Raw genomic sequence first — 22,243 nt, 5'->3', positions numbered from 1 at the left:
AAGTGAGTAAGATCTTGTGTTTTCCCTACTGTATAAGATTACTTGGCCTAATGCATCAGATAGTGTTTATATTAACACAGCAAAAATAATAAAGATAAGGCGTTATTGCAGCAGCCTGAGAAATTCTCGTACCTTCGGTAAAGACTCGAAGTGAAAAGTTTTCTGAGAAAAATGTCTAACGATCCTGAAGATTTCATTATCGTACACTGGCAGTCAGTCGTTAGGAAATCGGACGTACTGTTTAATATAATCAGATAGTGGGGAATTACAGACTGAAGTTCACTGCGTTGCGGTGATAAGTGGAGAAGGTAGAAGAAAAGAAAAAGGGAGTTATAAAGGAATTGTCAGTGATATGAGATAAGACGAAAAAGTAAATCAGTGCGGTCATATTCGTAAGTGTACTGGCAATAATCGGTACGATTTTCATTTATTATTATTATTATTATTATTATTATTATTATTATTATTATTATTCAGAAGATGTACTCTGTTCACACGGGGACGTTGAATTGAAATTCAAGCTTCCAAATAATATGGTGTAACAGCAGGTAATAGGAAATACAAAAAGACGAGATCAGTTAAAAAAATGAATTAACAGATTAGTAAATAAATAAAAATGTAAGAAAATTAATAAATAAAAGGACAATTGCATCCTTGCTTGAATCTTTCGAGGTTCCAATCGCGCAACATCCTCAGGGAGGCTGTTCCACAGTCTAACGGTGTGAGGAATAAAGGACCTCTGGAACTGAGAAATTCGACAGCGTTTAACAAGAAAATACTAAATAGGAACTATTTAAAAAATCGAGCACCAAATGAATAATATGGAATAATGGAAAAATATTAGGTTTAAATCGGCTGAACCCGACAAGGTTTCGGTTGCATAAATCGAGGGTCTAAAAAAACTTAACAGCGGATTCCATATATTTTCTCACAACATTAAATCATTTTAGGAGCTCGGGAACCGATGATAAATCTCGAAGGACTTTCAGATGACCTCAGCAATAGTTGCTATTAAGTAAAACGTCTTTATGAGACTCTCCGTTGGTAGGCTCATGATTTACCGACGCAGAATAGATAATCGTACATCATCCGATGGTAATTTTGACGGCAGCTTTTTAACAAGGCCTGCTTTTCACCGTTATAATTCATTCTAAATACTCAAATGATTCATTTTCAATTTCTCTACGGTTTGATTTATGCGGCTGCGAGTGTTATAGAGGGGCCAGTTGTGTTCAAGTCTGGTGATTTTTTTGTTTGTTATGGAAATAGATGGAAATGAATGAGACAAAAAGGTGGAAGCTGTAAATTAGAATTATTGATCTTTGTTCCTTGACGTTTCGGTAGGAATTTCTACCATTTTTCAAAAGGCGAATGAAGCCAGGGGGTAATGAATATGGCATAGTTGTACCCCTGGATTCATTCGCCTTTTGAAAAACGGCAGAAAATCCTACTGAAACGTCAAGGAATAAATGAACTTTGGACGGCTGCTGCATAATAATTGTTTCTGTAGTTTTCGAGGTATAAAAAGAAAGGTTATTTCAATAAAATTGAAATAAGGACCATTCAAGGAAAAAGGTGACACCTGCAAGTATTAGCAGGACAGGTCCTCTACATCAAGGATTCTACATAATTATGAAAATGAAAGCTGGAAACTTTCTGCATCAGATGTGATCGTTGCAAAACTAGAAGTTCACGAAAGTATGATGAAATCATCAGCTAAGGCTGTAGCACCTGGATCTGAAGTTTTGAAGAAGTTTTTCTGGAGGAGAACAGCTTTTGGAAAATCTCCCGTGTGTCCATTGTACGCCTTGCAAAATGAAGAGATTAATATTTTAATTCAGATAAGGAAAATGTCGTTTCTCTACCACTCAGCCTAATTGGAGTTTATTAGGCCAACCGTTTTCAGAAAAGGTCTATATTTATCTTAGTGTTATCCGTATGTTAAGCTGATTTTAGATAAAAATCATAGACCTACCCGCTGGCATCAAATTCGACGCTATGATAATCACCTTGTTGTCTAATAAATGTCTTTCATGATCTCACAAGTGGACTTCTTTTATTTTAAAGGTCAAATTAAATATGTCTAAATAAAATAATACTACTGTGATAACGACTTTGTTGTCTAATAAATGTCTTTCATAATCTCACGAGTAGACTATTTTTTTTATTTTAAAAGGTCAAGTTAAGTATGTCTAAATAAAATACTATTACTATGATAATCACTTTGTTGTCTAATAAATGCCTTTCATAATCTCACGAGTAGACTATTTTTTTTTATTTTAAAGGTCAAGTATGTCTACATAAAATAATACTACTATGATAATCACCTTGTTGTCTAATGAATGTCTTTCATAATCTCACGAGTAGACTATTTTTTTTTTTTATTTTAAAGGTCAGGTTCAGTATGTCTAAATAAAATAATACCAATTCATGAGATTCTAAAGTAAGAAGAATCCTGCTGACTTTAGAAGTACAAAAAAGAAATAATATGCCGCGTAGCGCGAGGGCCCACGTTTGAAACGAAATCGCTTCCGGCCATTAATAAAGCAGAATTGGCCTTCGAATATAGCCATCCCCCGCAAGGAACGAGATGGGTAAGTTTGCTAATAAAAGCAATATCAAAAGGCCGTTACTTATTCCCTCGCAATAAGTGTCACTATCTTCAAATTACAAAGAGATAAATAAAACACTGCACAATACGCTCTGAGCTTTCTGCCCAGGTCAAAGCATACACGTGATATTAAGCCATCGGGTCGCATAGGCGATCGGTGACGTATGGCGTCGGGGCAGGACCTTAATATTAACGTGTGGGGAGAGGTTTTACGGCCTTGCCAGCGGGGTGAAATATCTCTCTCTGCTCTCTTTCTCTCTCTTTTATTCAATGCTTTTTCGTTTTATACTCTCTCTCTCTCTCTCTCTCTCTCTCTTACTCTCTCTCTCTCGACTTTTACATACAATAATAATACCATAACACAAACATCTCTTAATGAATAGGTAATATTTAAGTGTAATGCCAGTATCTCTCTCTCTCTCTCTCTCTCTCTCTCTCTCTCTCTCTCTCTCTCTCTCGACTTTTACATACAATAATAATACCATAACACAAACATCTCTTAATGAATAGGTAATATTTAGTGTAATGCAGTTTCTCTCTCTCTCTCTCTCTCTCTCTCTCTCTCTCTCTCTCTCTCTCTCTCTCTCTCTCTCTCTCTCTCTCTCGACTTTTTGCAATAATAATACCATAACACAAACATCTCTTAATGAATAGGTAATATTTAGTGTAATGCCAGTCTCTCTCTCTCTCTCTCTCTCTCTCTCTCTCTCTCTCTCTCTCTCTCTCTCTCTCTCAATAAATTCTATCTTTTTCATTTACGATTTCAAAGTGGGAAATGGAAGATGAGGAAAAGAAAGATAGTGATTGATAAACCATATCAAACTAACAGAAAATAGACGGAGAGCCAATCAGGAACCAAGTTTCTGAAGGCCGGACCAGAGAGAGAGAGAGAGAGAGAGAGAGAGAGAGAGAGAGAGGTTCCTTGTTTTCTTTAGGAAACAGTGGAAATTGAAGGACCTGGGTGCAGCACAAGTTGAAACAACAGAATTTACAACGTTTTCCAGCGTGGCTTTTAGAGTCTTCTCCAGAACAGAATAGCTCAGACGCCCTCCGGTGGTCGTGTCCGTTTTTTTTTTTTCTCTCTCTCTCTCTCTCTCTCTCTCTCTCTCTCTCTCTCTCTCTCAGTACAGTATATATTCCATTTTTATTTTCTCTTTCCATTAGTACATTTTGTTTTTATATTTTCTTTTCCATTATACTGCTCTCTCTCTCTCTCTCTCTCTCTCTCTCTCTCTCTCTCTCTCTCTCTCTCTCTCTCTCTCTCTCTCTCTCTCTCTCTATGTCCATCGGGCTACGTATCTACCACGTTGGGGTTTTACTACTTCGCTGGTTGATCCGTACAGATGCCATTCTATTTTCATTGGCTTCAAAAGATGCCAGTTTATGGCACTGCCACTTTCAAGCGTTTCTCTCCTCCCCCCCCTCCCTCCCCCTCCCCTCCCCCCTCCCCAGGTTTATGGCACTTCCAAAACGTCCTAACGTTTCCAGGACACCCTTTGCTTAGTAAAACTGATTCAAACGTTCCTGCCAGTTTAGTTTATTTCTTTCTATTTCAGTTGTAGCTTTTTTATGATTTTTATTTTCTTTTCTTTCGTCGAAACCCAATTTTTAAAATCCACAGATTCAGATTTTTTTTCTGGAAATCAATTGCATTTTCTGGTAAAATGATTTCTGACGAAAAACATGGAATTTTTTTTATGATTTTTCATTTTACCTTTATGCAGTTTTTAAAATGTCAGCGTTTTGAAATCGAGTCGAATGCCCGGCAAATAGAATTCATTTGTTGGAGGATGGAGTTACTACTACTACTACTACTACTACTACTACTACTACTACTACTACTCATCACGTCTTTCCTTCTTGTAATTATCAATAGCTTTGACACAGCTGTCCATCAAACATTAAATATTTGATATACTATGTATCATCAATTGTTGATGGGAGTCTTTTAGTTGTAATATATAATATACTTGAATTCATATAGATTTTTCCTATTATGATTTTTCCTTTTATATTATTGTTATTATTATTATTATTATTATTATTATTATTATTATTATTATTATTATTATTATTATTATTCAGTAGATGAACCATATTGATATGAACAAGCCCACCGCAGAGTTCATTTACTTGAACTCCAAGCCTCCAAACAATATAAGTTAGCCAGTGAATATAAAACGCATTCTGTTTCAGTCATCTTCGTCACGTGTAAGGAACTGTGTTCTTGAGTCATTTACCTCACGAAAATTATGATGATAGAAAAAGGACGGTAAAATGCTTAATATTAAACGTTTATTTCTGAATGACGAGTTTCATGTTCGCTATGTCATTATTAACAGTCAGGAAAAATAATGACAATTAAAGTCCCGAGAATGATTAAAAGTTCATTAATGAGATCTGCTTTCACTGTTATTTATAAAAATTGGAATATTGGGCATCCAATTGCATAAACTAGTCTTTATTGTATAGTTGGCTAACGTTAACCAAAAGCTACTTTGTGTCCTGTAATAAGATAAATAATAATGATTTGAGGCTTAGGCAACTACTCACCTCGAGAAGTAAATATTCAACAGAAAACGGAGGCTGTGCAAAATATTCAATAGAAAACGGAGGGCGTGCACTGTTTGGAATATTAAACTTTCCAAGAAACGAGGAAGTATTCTCGCACTTTAGTAAGCTCCTTTAATTAAATTTCAGGATGAAGGAAGATATAAAGAACAAAAGAAAAATTAAAGGAAAAATGTGAATGAAAGACAAGCAAGTGATATATATTTTTTGTCCAAAAGTTCTGAGTGTTTATTCCTGAAGCATTAATCCACTCAGCTCTCTCTCTCTCTCTCTCTCTCTCTCTCTCTCTCTCTCTCTCTCTCTCTCTCTCTCTCTCTCTCTCTCTCACAGTAATGCCAAGCAAGTTCCTGTGTTTAGACAATCTTTTTTATTTATTATTGCCCACGAAATTCATCACAGTTACCATGATATTCTCCTTTTGATATCATTTGAAAAAAATATTTATTAAATGCCATACAGTGATGATCCCAAATTACATATGGAAATGAAGATTAGAAGAATAGTGACGATAATATGTGTTCTTGTATGTGCGTGCGTGCATAATATATATGTATATATATATATATATATATATATATATATATATATATATATATATATATATATATATATATATATATAAATTATATATATACTGTATATATTATATATATATATATATATTTATTTATTTATATATATAATATGGATAGTATTAGAAGCATTCATTTTTAAAAACCTTTTGGGGAAAGATATCGCTGTCTAAAATGAAGTATAGACGATTTTTCCTTTATTTTTTTTTTTGTAAACTCATTCATTTAATCTTTATGAGTGTCAAAATGAAGTACAAACATTTAGCTGATTTTTTTTTGTCTCATTCATTTAATCTTTATGAGTGTCTCTCAAACATAGCTCTCTCTCTCTCTCTCTCTCTCTCTCAGAGGTATCCCCCCCATCTCGAAATCTCACATTAAAAGCTTCAGTGTCGTACCTATCAACTCTCCCCCCATCAAAATCCCTCCCCAAATAACCCCTTCCCCATTACCCCCCCTCCTCCAATACCCTCTCCCCCATATCCCGCTCACAAGTGGGCTGAGTTGTTGTGGGGGGGGCGGTGGGTTTGATTTGTAAGTTGCACCGGCATCCCCTTACTGTTTCCTATCCTCCCTTCTATATCCCCCTCCCCTTCCCCCCTTCCCCTTCCCCTTCCCCTTCCCCCCCCCTTAACCAGGCCGTGTAGATGACACCCTCAGGGCTCGCAAGGGCGTCTGCATCCTGTCCATAAGCCTGTCCATTAGTCTGTCTTCACTTATTCAAGGATCAGGTTGCATTGGCAACAATCGTTAGTTTGTTCGTTTGTTTGTTACTTGTTATGAGCTATTGTTTTCCCTGTTGGGTCGATCGTCGACGATTTTAGTTCGGGTATGTCGATGATGATTTTTCTTCGAGTACGTCGATGGTTGAGGTCAGTCGAAGGAAAATGTTTTCCACAATTTTTTGAAGGGTGGGATCAGTCGACGTTTCTATAGAGGAAATATATTGCTCGTTCTGTACTCGACACTTTTCTCACAACTTTTCGACGATTTGACATCGGTCGACATTTCAGAAGAGTGAATATTTTGCTAAGTCGATGCTCGACGATTTTGTAAAAAATTTTCAATGACTGGAATCAGTCATAAAGTCGACTCAGTTACGTTTGAAGTTTGCATTGTCTCAAATTTTGTTTTCTAAGACCCAAAATAAATTGTAAGCGTGAAAATAGAAGAAATTTTTTCAACCTTACGTAATTCATCATTAACATGCCATAACATGTTTACAAGTAATCATCCCAAACATGCGAAGAAATTATTCCTCCTCAGTAGTGTGCATTGACAAGTAATCATCCCAGACTTGTACAGAAATTATTCCTCCTCAGAAGTGTGTATGTTTACAAGTAATCATCCCAAACATGCGCAGAAATGGTTCCCTTCAGAAGTGTGCATTTACAAGCAATCATCCCAAACATGTGCAGAAATATTTCCCTTCAGAAGTGTGCATGTTTACAAGCAGTCATCCCAAGCATGCTCAGAAGTTATTCCCTTCAGAAATGTGCATCTTTACAAGCAGTCATCCCAAACACAGTTGTTCCTGAAACGTGCATGTTTAGTTCCCAAGCATGTTCAGAAATTATTCCCTTCAGAAACGTGCATGTTTACAAGTAATCATCCCAAACTTGCGAAGGGCTTATTCCCTTCAGGAGTAGGGAATCCTCGGGATGGCAGGCGGTACGTCACAGCATCCGGACTTACTTTACGGGCAATAACGAGTAACAGGTGGAAGCCTCGCATGCGGAATCTCTCCTTGTTGATATAGGCTGGTAGGAGATGATGAGAATTTTGGATTTGGTCTGTTTGTTTTGCGCGTGTGTTTGTGCGTGTCCTGTGTGTGTTTTTTTTGGGGGGGGAGGCCTTTAAATGTAACACAGCTGAAGAGGTAGTGGCGAAAAGTGCTGAACGATTGACGTGCGGTCCGAACCTTGTCCACTTAAGAGAGAAAACTCATTTGACATGTATCTGAATCTTGGACCTATTGATAGACACCTTCTCCCTGCATGCTTTTATTGGGGCCAGTAGTGACAAGCTGAACCTGGGCTGGATGACGCCAAGTCTAAACGTGACGTTCATTAACCGTAGAGTGTCGTTACACATATATATATATATATATATATATATATATATATATATATATATATATATATATATATACATACATACATACATACATACATGCATGCATGCATACGTATAACTGAATCACGAAAATATGGAACGTGATGAATATATAAATAAAGATAAAATCCACGAAGGAATCGGAAACACTGGAACAGACTCTCTGCTAAGTAAAGGACCTAGCGTCGAAAGGCCTCGCAGCACTCCAGTGTTTCCGTTTCCTTCGTGGATTTTATCTTTATTTATACATACATACATACATACATACATACATACATACATACAAATATATATATATATATGTGTGTGTGTGTGTACATACACCAGATTGCATGACTTTTAACCATTTCATGAATGTATTAATACCGTTCTTGTGAGCTCGTTCTATATTAATTCCTATTTGTCATTTTATTCTAAGTTTCGCTGTTTTTTCCTTTACTCTGGTACTTCCCATATTCATGTTGATGACCTTTTGTTCTGTGAAATGCATGTTCATTATGAATAGCAGTATTAATAATAATTAGAAGAACAATGATCGTTGTTGTTATTATTTTTCTCTGCGAGCGCGTATTTTCATGAAGTTTTTCCCGTACTTGTAATTAACATGTAAACCTTTTGCTCAAGATTAAGTTTCAGTGTTTCTGTTAGGGCAGTGTACATTTAATATATTCAGCATCTCTCTCATACTTTCAGCTAAAGCTTAACATTTTCTGACTAATTGTTATGGCTGTCGAATAATAATAATAATAATAATAATAATAATAATAATAATAATAATAATAATAATAATAATAATGACTAATTGTTATAGCTGTCGATAATAATAATAATAATAATAATAATAATAATAATAATAATAATAATAATAATAATAATAATAAATGATATAATATAATAATAATAATAATAATAATAATAATAATAATAATAATAATAATAATAATAATAATAATAATAATAATAATAATAATGGTCTTGATCACACGATACTTGTATTTTTTTTTATTTTAAGCCACAAAGTCCCATTAACGTCTCGATTTTTCAATGCTATTTAGAAGCCCTTAAATACTTTCTTCAGATTTAAAAGGCTCCATTCCACTTTCCCTTAGGAAATCGAGGTGAAATCACCGGAGAGAGATTGAAGCGTTCTTGGGTACTTCAGACTGGGTTGAGTAAACTACACTTTGACAGCAGGAGTTACCACGACCAACTGAGAGTAAACGATGTCAACAAGTGTCTGGATTTAGTTGTTCTAGTCTTAATTTCTCTGGCTCTAGTTCAGTCGTGTGTTCGTTGTCGAAGCTGTGCGATCGAGGACTGGAAATTCTTAGTGTGTGAAGTGTTAGAGAATATGCCGGGCTGTGGATTAACTTTACCAATTACCCGTGCTTTTCTTTGCGGAGTTTACCCAGAGGTGAGTCCTCCGTAGGGGAGGTATTGCCGGCAGTACACCTCACGTTGCGCACTGTGGGCATTACTCTAGGTTCTTTGCAGCGTACCTTCAGGCCCCTAGCTGCAACCCTTTTCATTCCTTTTGCTGTACCTCCTTGCATATTCTCTTTCCACCGTCTCCTAACAATTGTTTCCTAACGCAACTGTGAGGTTTCCCCACCTATTACACCTTTCTAATCTTCTTACTCTGTGTTTCTCTTTCAGTGCTGAATGACCTCAGAGGTCCCAGCGATTGGTCTTTGGCCTAAATTTTACATTCCATTCCTTTTCATAGTTGAGTACTTCCTAAAGGGAGGAATGTTTATTAGCTGAATTTTAAATATCCTTTAAGCTGTTAGAGCAAGTAAAGAATGAAAGTAATGGCATATATTTAAACGCAATTGTCAAAGGTTACTGTATATATTTTTGCAGCTAACAGCGTTTTCAAATATTTTTGAGCAGGTTGTGTTGTCGGTAATTTCCTCGTTTTTATTTTTAATTCTTAAGAAATAAAAAAATAAAAAAATAGCTTGATATGGAGACTCGGGGATTCCCTATCATATTTACGTAACAGTCATGACAGCTGAAAATTATATTTTTTAGTGCTTTTACCAATAAAAGCTAAGGTCTTAAATTAGATTAACCACTTATTCTATATAAGCTGCCGTGGTAATGTAAGGACAGAGGTCTTATCTCTCTCTCTCTCTCTCTCTCCACCCTTAGGACAAGAGGCGACAGGTCCTTCGAATGCAACAATGCAGCAACGAAAATATCTCCTAGTCTGGTGGTGTTGCCACCAAGGAGGACTCCATGCCACTTTCCCCTTCATTCCGGTAAGTACAGTTATTTGTTAATTTTTTTTTTTTAGCTTATGCTTATGTATTCTGTTACCGAATTGGGCGTAGCCACAGTGAACAGGGTAACTTTTTGTGTATTCTTGATGAGAAATTATCGCCAATTATAGAAATCTGTTCTGCATTGCCTTCCCAGATTAGACAGTTAAGATCACAGCCGTATTACTTATAGGAGAGAATAGGAGCGTGACAGGTATTGCGTTGTTTTTTAATTATTCGTGTACCTGCGGTTATTCATTACATCACTTTTATATTATTAAGTATTGCTTATCATTCGTGAACTTCCGGTTGATAATAACTTTTATCCTGTACCTCAATATCTGGTGAATAGCTCGACAAACTTTTCGATCTGGTTATGCGTGCGTTATAGCCCGCCCACTAAGACAGGTCGGCCCGCCCACTGAGACATGTCAGCCCGCCCACTGAGACAGGTCGGCCAGGCAAGGGATTCAAGATGAATCACCCGAGTGGACCGCGCCAAGTGAGCCATGGCTCATGATTTACAGCTTGTAAACCAAAGACATCTAAATACATAGTATAATTGTAAATATATGTAGGTTACTTGAGGACAAATTGATTTTTATTTATTGAATGTCTGTGGTATTCTGAGTAATCTTCATTACAGTGTGCGTCAAGAGATTGTTTAAAACAATAGAGATAGAGTTCTTCTCACCCTCGCTATCGATAGAAAAATTAACTTGCAGTTGTGATATACGAGGCTGTATTTTTAACAAAATAACTGACGATGATAAATAATTAGGTTACTGGTAAGCTACCATTAAAAGAAAGTTAATACAAATCTGAAAAAGTCAATGCAAGGACGAGAGATGGCTAAATGGTCTGTTGCATCGACAAGCCAGTAGTGGCTCCTGCCTGGGTTGAGCCCGTATGACGTCGTTGTCCGGCCGACCTGTTTTAGTGGGTCCTGAGCCCGTCATTTTTTGAAAACTGATTCGTCGCGTATTATTGTTTCGTTTAAAGAAAATTAAAAGAGCGTTTAGAGGCTTGCCCTCATGACGACTGTAGGCGTACCTGTGGAACAGAGTTTAGTGAATTAAAGTTTCCCAAACGGAAGATCAACAGACAATGTCAGATAAAGCAGTGATTGACCTTATAATATTAATTCATAATTAGTTTTAGGTTTATGTTGTACTATTTTGTTCATGGGTTTTGTATTTTGAATAAAGAATGATAGATTTTGAGGTAAAAGGTGCAATTTTGAAAATGAATAAATAGATATTTTGAGGTAAAAGGCAATTTTTGCAATTTTTGAATAAATGGAATAAAGAATGATAGATTTTGAGGTAAAAGGTGCAATTTTTTGAAATATAAATAAGTGCTGTTTGAATACATGGGAAGAATGATAGATTTTGAGGTAAAAGGTGCAATTTTTGCATTTGTTCAGAAGTAAAGATGTATTTGTTCAGGGAAAGGTCACAAACGAAAAGAAAGTGATTGCGAAAGAAGATGGGAAATAATATCCTAAGAGGAAAAGTATATTGAATACAAGAAAATTCCAGGTGTAACATAATAATACCTCAAGGAAGCACGGGAGTGGTGGACGCGCATTGACATTTGGGGTAAATGTTACATTGAGAGAATAAACGAGCCTTGGAAAAGATAAAGATAAAGAAACAGCAAATTCTTCGAAGAACTTTTAAGAGACCAAAAAAAGGGAAGAAAAAGTCGAAAAATACTTTTCAAGGAAGTGGGTTATTGTTGTAAGTAACACAATATATATATATATATATATATATATATATATATATATATATATATATATATATATATATATATATATATATATATATATATATATATATATACATATATATATATTTATATATAAGTATATATTTACATATACTTATATAATTATAATTATAATTATATATATATATATATATATATATTATATATATATATATATATATACATATATATATATACTTATATATGTGTGTGTGTATATATACATATACATTTATAATTACGAACATTACTGTAAACGAACTTTGAACTAATTCTTGCATTTCGTAAAGGCCACATCACTCGAGGAGAAAAAAAATAAATATGGATGCAACGTCACGCAGGCGAAGACTTTTATCGGGGGGCAAAATGTACTCGGTCCGAACTGAAAATGAAAAGTCTCATATCTAATGTACCTGGACGGGATCTGGAAAATAACCGGTAATGTAGCCAATGAAACCTGCTTTGTTCTCTCTCTCTCTCTCTCTCTCTCTCTCTCTCTCTCTCTCTCTCTCTCTCTCTCTCTCTCTCTCTCTCTCTCAGACACAACTGAATTTTGTTGCTCGTTTGGTGAAGTAGAGAATGCGGAGGAAACGGAGTATGTTCGGACATTTAAGAAATATATGTTCAGACATTTAAAATTAGAGGAACATTGTCGAAAGGAATTGTAATATTACGAATCATTATTGTTTTGTCCCGTGATGTTTGTCGAAGTATATATATATATATATATATATATATATATATATATATATATATATATATATATATATATATATATATATATATATATATATATATATATATATATATATATATACACACACACACACACATATTTTGAGAACCTGTCATCTTGCAAATTACCTTATTACCTTGTTCTTTCACTTATTCCCCCTTGTACATTTCTTATTCATTATATATATCAGCAGAGATCGTAAATTACGAGACGAACTTTTTGTACTTTACTCTACTTGTATTTAGGTACGTAACCAATAAGTCTCGCTGTATAATACCCTTTTAATTATGTGTGTCAGTTTGGTCTTCAATAATATAAGCAAAGATTATTTTCGTATTTTATTACAAAGAGCAATGGAGTACTTTTTATATTACAGCAATGCGATATTTTTTTTATATAATGACCGTAGTTTACCTGATATTATTATTATTATTATTATTATTATTATTATTATTATTATTATTATTATTATTATTATTATTATTATTATTATTCAGGAGTTTAACCCTGTTCATATAGAACAAGCCCACCACAGGGGCCATTGACTTGAAATTCGGGCTTCCAAAGAATACGGTGTTCATTTGAAATAAGCAACAGAAGATAATAGGAGTTAAAGAAAGAAGAGATCAATTATTAGAAAAGATAGAATAAATTAACAAATTAATGAATAAAAATGTAAGAACTTTATTAAAATAAGAGGTGAATTTTTTTTTAGGTTAAGGCAAAGAATCATTTTGAGTAATAGAAAGTGTACAAATATATGAATACAGATAAATATGCATTCTGTGTGAATAATAACTAAACGTCGCTTGTATAATTTCCTAGCTGCCAACTTCACCTGCTTACCAAGAAACAGAGTATTTACACTTGTGCAGAAAAGTTACACACTGTCAGTTTCTTACACCTACACAAAAAGGCTCACCAGTATTGCGTCGACCCCATCCCGACACTATTCTCGTCAGTCCATACGCCCTCTATACAAAATTTCCTCAAACGAAAACTTTTTGATTTTGAGTTAGGTAATTCGAATGAACATTCGTTTGAGACCACCTATTGTATAATCAGACTCCTTTCACAGAATGAGACGCGTGTGTATGTATGTATGTATGTATCGTAATACCTTAAACGAACGAGGTGATTTTAACGACCAAATGGTTCTTCGTTTACATTACACATAACACATCATATTCATTCACGACGTATTCAGCCTCATTTCTGAAGAGATTCCCACACATTATTACCCGTCCTCTGTGTCCACCCCCCCCCCTCCCCTCCCCACGAAACCCCCACTCAAAACACCTAATGAGAGATAGACAAAATATAGACAAAAATAAATCTTATAGTCTGAACGATGCGTTATAGAGAAAATATAGACAAAAATAAATCTTATAGCCTGAACGATGCGTTATACACCACAAAGATTTTTTTTCCCCTCAATTCGGAAAACTGAAATGATGCGAAAATTCCAAATGAGCTTTGTCGAAAATACGGCGAAATTATTTTCTGTATAAAATGGGGAAAAATGTTTTATATAAACGAAATTCGAACTTTTTGACACTGATTGACACCAGCATAAAGGGCAACGCTTTCAAATGGAATCAAGCAAAGCAACGCCGTGTTAAATCTGATGAAACGGATAGGACCCCCGCCCCATCCCTCCCTTTCTCCCTCTCCCTCCATTCATGCCATGCCACTACGTACCTTCCACCTCCCCTCAGCCCGCGCGCACACACATACACTCACACACACACACACACACACCTTTTTTACAACATGAGATTTGGCGTGCAGTTTTTTCGTCTTTTTTTATTTTTTTTACTGTCGAATTATCTTTTTTTATCAGTTCACAGTCAGTATTTTTCTTTTTGTATCAGTTTACCGTAATTTTATTATATTATGAATTTACAGTTAATTTTTCTTTTTTTCGTCAATTTACAGTGTTTCCTCTTTAATCAATTTACAGGAAATGTTTCTTCTTTTGTAAATTACAGTAATTTTTCTTTTTATTATTTTTCAGTCAATTTTCTTATTTTTTATAAATTTACAGTCTATTTTCCCCGTGTTTTTGTTAGCTTACAGTAAATTTTTTCTTACCTTATTAATTTAGTTATTCTTCCATTTTTGTTGATTTACAGTCAGTTTTTCATCTATTTTTATCGATTTACAATCAAATTTTTCTTCTAATTTTATTAATTTACGTTAAATTATCTTCTATTTTTTTCAGTTACAGTCAAATTTCTTTTTCATCGATTTACAGTCATATTTTTATTATCAATTTACAGTCAATTTTTCTTGCGTTTTTATCAATTCACAGTCAGTTTTCTTCTTTTTTTAATCTTTGTACAGTCATTTTTCTTCTTTTATCAATTTACAGTCAAATTTTCTTCCATTTTTATCAATTTGCGGGAACTTTTATTTTTTATCAATTTATAATCAATTTTTCCTCCACTTTTATCAATTTAGAGTCAGCCTCTCGTTTTGTTATCAATCTATAGTCAGAGTTTTCTGTGTATTTTTTTTTTTTATCAATTAACAGTCTCCGCTTCTTCTACTTCCATCAATTTACAGTTAAAGTTAACCTTTCTTGTTATCAGTCTACAGACAGAGTCTCTTCTAATTTTATATCAATTTACAATCAATGTTTCTTCTACTTTTATCAATTTACAGCCAACTTTTCGTTTTGTTATCAGTCTACAGTCAAAGTCTCTTCAATTTTTTTTTAACTACTTACAGTCAGTCTCTTCAATTTTTTGCAGCTACTTACAGTCAAAGTCTCTTCAATTTTTTTATTTACCTACAGTCAAATTCTCTTCAATTTTTTATCTACTTACAGTCAAAGTTTCTTAATTTTTTTATCTACTTATAGTCAAATTCTCTTCAATTTTTTTATCTACTTACAGCCAAATTCTCTTCAATTTTTTGTTTTTTTTGTCTACTTACAGTCAATACCGAAAGATACAGTCAATAGCCATCTTTCGGCAGTTGCGACATTTATTGTTTCCGAAATCTCGGAGGACGCGGTTCGCTCAAAAGCACACGAGGGAGTTGAATTATCCCCTTCCATTGTATTTCCATATCCCCGATAATTACCTACAAATAATCCCGTGTGCAGTAGAATAATTCCCCAACCGCCGCTAATTATTTGCTCATGTGTTATGAATTTGCCACTACCGCGTTTTGAACAATGTGAAGGCGCAGGTAGTGTGTTTGTTGATTTATCACTGAGGTGCGCTGTTTGTTACGTGTGCACACAACACACACACACACACACACATATATATATATATATATATATATATATATATATATATATATATATATATATATATATAATATATATATATATATATATATATATATATATATATATATATATATATATATATATATATATATATATATATATATATATATGACTGTATGGATATGTGTATAAATAAATACATATATACAGACTGTACATATACTGTATATGTATTATTTATGTATATACATATATATATATACGGACTGTATACATGTGTATTTATACGCATACTTCAGAAATAAATATACATATCTGTTAAACACATCGCAGCTTAAACTCGCCGGTTCGCTCTCATTTCAGCGGATGTTCAGTCTCCTTAAAGAGAGAGAGAGAGAGAGAGAGAGAGGGGGGGGGAATCCTCCCGGAAAATATCGTTTCGACGCTTTGTCCTTCGCATCTCTTCCAATACGACGCGTATCAAGGAAATATTTCAATTACTCTCAGATATAGGAAAAAGAAAAAAAAAAAAAATATGAGGAGCCAACACATCGGAGAAATACCAGTCACTTGTTCTCATTGGTTATAAGCGAGGAGAGGATGAGCTCTGATTGGCTTGATTATGATCTACAGGCCGTCATCGGAGCCTTCCCCTCGCCCAATCGCAACGCGGCTTCGTCTCCCACCGGCCTTCTGATTGGCGGAGCGCGCGAGATGGCATCGCGACGCCGCCGTTTCGGGAAGCCGCGCGGTCAGCAGGTCCTCCGGTGGTTGCCAATAACGTAAAGTGATGACGCCCGGGGAAGGGCGTCTCGCTAGATTATAATAATTTTGTTCTACTGATGACGCTGCCATAATTACGGGAGAGGAGGAGGAGGAGGAGGAGGAGGAGGAGGATTCTCACCGCAGCAGCAGCAGCTCATGCAGGATGAGGCCAGGACGTGACGGACAAGGATGACTACGCTCGCTGATGGGTTGAGGATGGAGGAGAATGAGAAGAAGAAGAAGAAGAAGAAGAACGCTAAAGAAGAAAGAAGAGAGAAAGGTTGTGAGAGTGAGAGAAAGGTTGTGAGAGTGAAAGAAAGGCTGTGAGAGTGAGAGAAAGATTGTGAGAGTGACAGAAAGGCTGTGAGAGTGAGAGAAAGGTTGTGAGAGTGACAGAAAGGCTGTGAGAGTGAGAGAAAGGTTGTGAGTGACAGAAAGCTGTGAGAATGAGGGAGAGTGAGAAAGCATGAGGATGTGAGAATGAGAGAAATGAGACTTATTAAGGGACCGGTAGTGAAAGATTGCAAGGGTCGATGTGGGTAGTAGGTTCGAGGGATTGGTATCTGGAAGGGGTGGGCCTTAGGGGTGGGGGGGTGCGGTGGCGGGGCGGGGGGGAAGGGGGTGTTGGGAATATGCTATATAGATGGAAGAGAGCGGCTAAGCGGGCGATGCAAGTTATATCATATAGCGGTGGTGTGTGAGCAACAGTTTGTCTACGTGTTACGCCCTTAGTGCCCGGAAGAAGAAGAAGAAGAGGAAAAGAAGAAGAAATATTGGAATATTCAAAGCCGAATCAATTAAAGTGGACGGAACGATCATGTGTGTTAGCGATATATCTACCAGTATTTTTTAATGTGGGAAACGAATTCTCAAGCTTGAATGCTTTTTATTTTCAATCTAGAGCCCTTACCTTATAATAACATTCTCATCGTTATCTAATTCCTCGTTGGCAGAGTCGGGAGAGTTCTCGGCTAGCACTCTGCTAGGCCCGAGTTCCAGTCTCCGGCCGGCCAATGAAGAATTAGAGGAATTTATTTCTGGTGATCGAAATTCATTTCTCGGTATAATGTGGTTCGGATTCCACAATAAGCTGTAGGTCCCGTTGCTAGGTAACCAACTGGTTCTTAGCCACGTAAAATAATTCTAATCCTGCGGGCCAGCCATAGGAGAGCTGTTAATCAGCTCAGTGGTCTGGTTAAAGTAAGGTATACTTAACTCATAGTTATGGATGTTATGCTTCTTTATTTAAACTCCATTCTTAATAAAAATTAGCATTTGAAAGCCCAAATCTTTGACATAATTTTCTGGTAAAGGTATGTATAGCTTTCAGTATAATGGCATCTAGCATTAATGGCTCTCACACATTTTGACATTGCAAACCTACGTCACGATTACCAGAACGCGATCAGCACAGTCACCCAGAAATTGTCCATCGCCGACATTTTTCTTTTAAAAACCAACGTTTTCTCGGTGTCATCCTTTCCCCTCCTTTAAAAAATTTTCGTTCGTGAAGGGATGGAAAAGTCTTGGCACATATCCGTGGTCGGATCCACATTAGATTCTAGTCGGTCATTCCTTAGGTCATCATAAACCTTTTCAAGAAATTTCGTTTAAATCCACTCGTTAAGTTTCTAGTAACGCTCTAAAAACCTGTCGTCGTTTCGACCTTGGGAAAGAAACTCCACGGGAACCACATTCATATTTCGTTATCAGTGTGTTAATTTTTTTATGCATGAGAGTTCAATTTTATATATGAAAATGTTTTTTAGTTGATTTTAGAGTGTATTCTCTCTCTCTCTCTCTCTCTCTCTCTCTCTCTCTCTCTCTCTCTCTCTCTCTCTCTCTCCCTTTCAAGCTGTTGGTTTGTTGGATTCATAGTGTTAAATATTCTCTAAGCTGATTTTAAATTATAAATAAAATAAAATTTCATTTCACTACGGAGACATTACTACCTTGCTAAGCTCAACTGGCAGTGACATTGAGGCGTTTTATCACCTTTCTCACATTTTCAGCCATGTAGAAAAAAAAATATCTCGTCCCTGGGAATCCCAAGGAAGAGAGAGAGAGAGAGAGAGAGAGAGAGAGAGAGAGAGAGAGAGAGAGAGAGAGATTCCACCGTACATCTTCAAAATGATAAAATTGAAGCGAGGAGCAAAATCGTCTACAGCATCAACAATATCTCATATCAGGCATTGTCTTCAGCTCCCCCTTCCCTCTTCCCCCAGACCCCCCTACCCCTACCCCCCGGGGAGGAACGGTATGGAGTCACACACTGACAATCCTTAGCTTAACTCGAGTAACCACAAAGGCGAGAATCCTTTGTCTTGGGCCCTTTTATTGATCTTAAAAGAAAAGTTGAGAAGGCTCTAGTGTTCCTCTTTCCTTTTCTCTCTCTCTCCCCTCCTCCTCCTCCTCCTCCTCCTCCTCCTCCTCCCCAAGAGTGGGGGGAAAAAAGATAAAAAAAAAAAGATAAACGCTGAGTCGCCATCCAGTCGCGACCCACCATTGACTTACGTTATGCCTTCTAGCAGAGGGTATTATGAGATACGAGCGTCAGCACCGTCAGCCATCGCCAAGAACAGCTGTCAGCAGAGCTCCGTTCCGGACGAACCAGAGCAGAAGAAAAGAGGTATAGGTATCAGCAGAACAAAACCTTGTTTTGGGGGGATGGGGGCAGGGGGTTTAAGGGAAGGGGAAGAGGAGGGCGAAGGAAATCGACGAGGGGGAATGAAAGACAAAAAAAAAATATAATAGGGGGGAGAGGAAAATGAAATAAGCCAGAAGGCTTTACTAAAAAAAAAAACTAATGATAGAAAAGATCTACTTTACTTTTTTGTACTGTCAGCAAAGTCTGGGAAAACTTTCTTGAAATGGAATATTTAACAGTCTTTCTTGGGACTGCGATGGTCCAGATACTTGGGTTTTTATGGTGATAGTGTCAGAGAATCGTTGTACAAAAAATTGTGTAAAGTAATATAGAATTGTCAAGATATCCTTGTGAGAAAACTAAAAACAAAACAAAAAAAGTTGAAGAATTCTCTGCTTCAAAGCATTTCACTGAAGTCGTAATTCCTTATAAACATTATTAAGTGTACTTATTTTGTTAAGAAAATTGCCAGCAAGAAATTGATCCTGTCATTACGACAACAGATGAGCACTTTTATACAGTTTCTGCAGCACTTTTGTCCTCAGGAATTTCTGCAGCTCTGCGAAGTACCATGAGGCGTTGGGTTGTAGTGGAATTAACTTCAGTGGAATTAATTATATATATATATATATATATATATATATATATATATAGTTTTAATATAGTATTGTATACAGATATATGATAATCAGTGATACCAATATATATATATATATATATATATATATATATATATATAAATATAATCAGTGATACCAACCGCACATTTATCCAAGAGGGAATAAGGAAACTTTAGTTTACGAAAGCTTTCTCTAGTCGTCGTATCTCTCCATACTTGTGCCAGTTCCTGAGAGATCCTAAGCTATGGCAGGAGAGAGAGAGAGAGACAAACTTGACGAATTCTTAGATTAAACAAGTTATTCCTGAAAGTATGAGTATTAAGCGGATGCAAAACCTACGCTCGTGATAATGTGCTTTAACGAGTTAGCTTAGCTCCGTTAAGATTTGTTTCTTAAACTAATAGCAAATTAAGGACCGCTCACACGTTAAAGAAACAAATAAAAGATAAAAGCAAAAGAGAAACTGATTAATCACCCAGAGAGAGAGAGAGAGAGAGAGAGAGAGAGAGAGAGAGAGAGAGGAAAGGTGTGCCATAACCGCTCATATACTTAAAGAACCAATAAAAGATTAATAAACAAAAGACAACGCGTCAATGACGTAAGGAATAAGCGAGCAACATCTCACAGACGTGAATCCGAGAGGACTAAAACCTGAGAACATCTTGATGACTTGGTGAGACGCGAGATCTCTCTCTCTCTCTTTTTTTTTCGCTCGTGAATTATCAGCAGGTGAAGAGATCGGAAAGAGATAAAAGATAAAAAGGAGTGATCGCGGCAAAGAACTGGGAATAAAGGCCGAGTCGGACGTCTTCGGAGGCAGCTGGAATACCCAAACAGCCCCGACCGACTAAAGATGACCTGGGAATATCTCTGGCCCTTGGTAAGGCTCTCCTCGTTTTCGTCTTCTCCCGCGGAGACGCTTCCTGTGGGAGGACAATGGGGGGGCATTTGCAAAGTTGTTTGGCTGGCGGTTTTGCGTCTTGTAAGCCGGCCAGCTGAACGCGACGCACCTTAACGAAATGACGGTGCTTTTTTCCTCAGTCAAATGAGGCTTTGGGCGTTCAAAGGTTCTTGCGTCAGTGGAGTTTCAGAACGGAAGGTTTGAGAGGTTTTGGCTCTAAATGTGAAGGTTTAAGAGGTTTTGGCTCTAAATGTGAAGGTTTAAGAGGTTTTGAGTGAAGGTTTAAGAGGTTTTGGCTCTAAATGTATCAACATTATGCACTGAACACTCTAGTAGTTGATTATTAAGCAAGAGACCGTGTTTAATTGCTATCTTTAGTGAAGCTGTGAACGTACAATTGCAGTCTTTTGTCATTATCTTTCTGGCTTTAAATGATAAAATCTGAATGGTTAGAATTGTCCAAAATATATTTCTATAACGCCACAGTTAATTCTTACATATATCTTCTAAAACACTCAAGTAATTGCGTAAGTAAACAGACGAGCAACGATATAAATGGTATGTAACGGGTTATTACATTAACAATGGTTTTTATCAGTTTTCATTGGAAAGTCATTGGAAAGCACTGAAGTCTTTGATGTCTTGTTTTGAGTTTAGTAAATATAAAGGTGGGTGGAGGAACTGTAAATGAATAAATCTCAGGTCGAAAATAGGGGAATTCGGAAACAAAATTCTATTGGTCTATCAAAATTTAGGTCTTGATAGTAAATAGCCCCGTAGTGGAGTAGTGCCGTCAGTGCACCTCACGTGGTGCACTGTAGGCATTACTTAAAGTTCTTAGCGGAGACCCTTTGGCCACTATCTGCAACGCCTTTCATTCCTTTTACTGTAACTCCGTTCATATTCTTTTTCTCCCATTTTACTTTCCACCGTCTATTGACAATTGTTGCATAGTGCAACTGCTTTGAGGATTTCCTCCTGTTACATCTTTAGAAGTTTTTTATTCTCAGATTCCGTTTCAACGCTGAATGACCTCAGAGGTCCCAGCACTTAGCCTCTGGCATAAGTTTGTACATTAGAAACTCTTGAGACAGGTCTGACCTCTGAAGAAGCTGACAATCTCAAGGCCTTGTTGTAGACATAACTTTCCAACCTCACTGACACCATTTGGAGGTTGGAAACTCGCGAGTCTAACATTTTCGGATGTCTTTCAGGCTATCCATTTCCAGTGTTTGGAATTCTCTGCTTGACCGTGTGTTCCTTGATTCGTTTCATGAACATTTTTGGGAGTGAATTTGTCGTCGCGTCAAGGGACGCTCATGAATATACTTTGTCTTGAAGTGATCGTACTTTTACTGGATAGAAATTGTCATCTTGATCTCTTATAAAAGATGATATTCTGATGCTTGGTCCACGTAACGTAT

At 36.3% G+C, this 22,243-nt stretch overlaps 1 long non-coding RNA gene across 1 annotated transcript in view; it reads left to right on the top strand.

Annotated features, from left to right (window-relative positions):
• Positions 1 to 22,243, top strand: part of LOC136854235 (uncharacterized) — a 1,096,131-nt gene that overhangs the window by 382,894 nt on the left and 690,994 nt on the right. Inside the window, exon 2 of the long non-coding RNA XR_010857668.1 lies at positions 10,024 to 10,133. This is a non-coding gene — a long non-coding RNA (uncharacterized lncRNA). The remainder of the gene's footprint in view (positions 1 to 10,023; positions 10,134 to 22,243) is intronic.

Source organism: Macrobrachium rosenbergii, chromosome 28, assembly GCF_040412425.1.
Source record: "Macrobrachium rosenbergii isolate ZJJX-2024 chromosome 28, ASM4041242v1, whole genome shotgun sequence".
Lineage (NCBI taxonomy): Eukaryota > Metazoa > Arthropoda > Malacostraca > Decapoda > Palaemonidae > Macrobrachium > Macrobrachium rosenbergii.
The sequence above is the reverse complement of the archived record's forward strand: the minus strand, read 5'-3'. Positions and strand labels throughout refer to the sequence as shown.